Consider the following 1,791-nt stretch of genomic DNA (forward strand, 5'->3'; position numbering starts at 1 on the left):
TGGAAGATATTCTGATCAACTGGACTGGGGAGAAATGTTCACATATTGACATGTTCACTTTCTAAGCTAAATAATATGATTTAATGTATATAAAATTTTTTAAAAAAATTGAAAATATAACATTTCAAAAATATCATAGATTCTAAGCTGTTGTGTGTTAAGGCAATATAGGTTATTCCGTGGTGATAAAACACAGTATTAAAAATTAATATAGCATTTTTTCTTAGAGTTGATATTTTTATTCTTGGCTGCTAGGAAAGGAATCCTCTGATCCACATGGGTCACATGAGCTCAGGATGGCAGAATCATCAATATCTTATTGCACCACTTTCATAAATATATGCATCCTTCAGTTCCCACTGCAGACATTGAAACAAGTATTGGACCTTATACCTTTTCTCATATCTGGTCTCATATTTGGATTAGTCATATGTTCTTTCTCAAAATAAGTGGGACTGATAAACAGTCTTCTGATGCTCCTAATGACAAAATATTGTTCTTTTCACAGCATGCATTCTATTCATTCAATATCTCATTCAATGGTCTTATCAGATCAAGAGTTATCTCCTATTTAAGTGGGACAATCCAAAATTGCACTAAGGTCAGAACTAGGTTATTCTTTTTCTTTTTCTTTTTCTTTTTTTTTCTGTAGAGGTTTTTGCTATAGGGCGCATGCGCTCACCAGAAAGACAGAGAGAGACAGAGAGACAGAAAGTGAGAAATCATCCCCCAGGGGGTATGGCCATGCTGCAATCCCTTCTCCTCCATTCTCCTCTCGGGATCTTGGGCATGCACGCACACGCGCCCCGCATGAGTTTAAGCCGCCGAGTCCGGCACTTGAACCACGGTCGTCTACATGGGAGTCCAGCGGCATAGCCATTTTGCTAACTGCTAGTCCTCATTATTTTTTTTTTCTTATTCAGGTCACATATAATCATTTTGATCCCATCGTAAGTGATAAAGACCAATTTCCATTAGTTTATAAGATGGCCACCAAGGACAGCTCTCTGACTCAGGGAATCATCTGGTTGTTGCTGCATTTTGGCTGGACGTGGGTGGCTCTCTATGTATCTGATGATATGCAAGGGGAGCAGTTCCTTCAGGATCTAAAGAAAAAGATGATTGAGAAGTATATTCGTGTGGTCTTTACAAAAAATCTCTCTACCACAGAAGGTGTCTTTTTTTCATGTGATTTTACTCTTGTGCAGAGTCAGTGTCATCTGCAAGTGTGTTTATAATACATGGTAATGAAAGGAGTGTCTGGAACCTGAGATGGGAAAAGAATTCTATTTAATTTTGGGAAAAGTATGAATTATGGGAAATTTACACTCCACAGAGTGGAAACATTTTGACTAATTTTGAGAAGATGCCACATTTTTTCCATGAACACCTCTTTTTTTCAAAGCAGAAAAGGAAAATTTCTGGCTTTAAACTATTTCTGAAGACAATGAAACCTTCCCAATACCCACAATTTTTTTTAAAGAGTGAGAACATTGAAATTTTATTTAACTCTAGATACCATGGGCTTGACATTACTAGGTAAGATTAATAAATGAGCAGTCATACAATTTTTTGATCACTGTGCTTCTCAAACACCAAAAAAAGAGCTATTTTTTAAATTCAATTTTGTCTTTACTATGCTAGAAATACCCTGCTGCATTCTTTGTTTCTAATTGACCGGTATGTTATTATGTAGTTTACCACATGTGAGGAGCAATTCATTACGTAGTACCAAGTTTACATCATAGGACTACACCATGCACTTTCTACTTAATGTAGCTCAAGCAACAG

General features: G+C 36.5%; 1 pseudogene; it reads right to left on the reverse strand.

Annotated features, from left to right (window-relative positions):
- Positions 1–1,791, reverse strand: part of LOC102497515 (rap1 GTPase-GDP dissociation stimulator 1 pseudogene) — a 6,738-nt pseudogene that overhangs the window by 3,118 nt on the left and 1,829 nt on the right.

The sequence above is a fragment of the Tupaia chinensis genome, unplaced genomic scaffold (assembly GCF_000334495.1).
Source record: "Tupaia chinensis unplaced genomic scaffold, TupChi_1.0 Scaffold000203_1, whole genome shotgun sequence".
Classification (NCBI taxonomy): domain Eukaryota; kingdom Metazoa; phylum Chordata; class Mammalia; order Scandentia; family Tupaiidae; genus Tupaia; species Tupaia belangeri.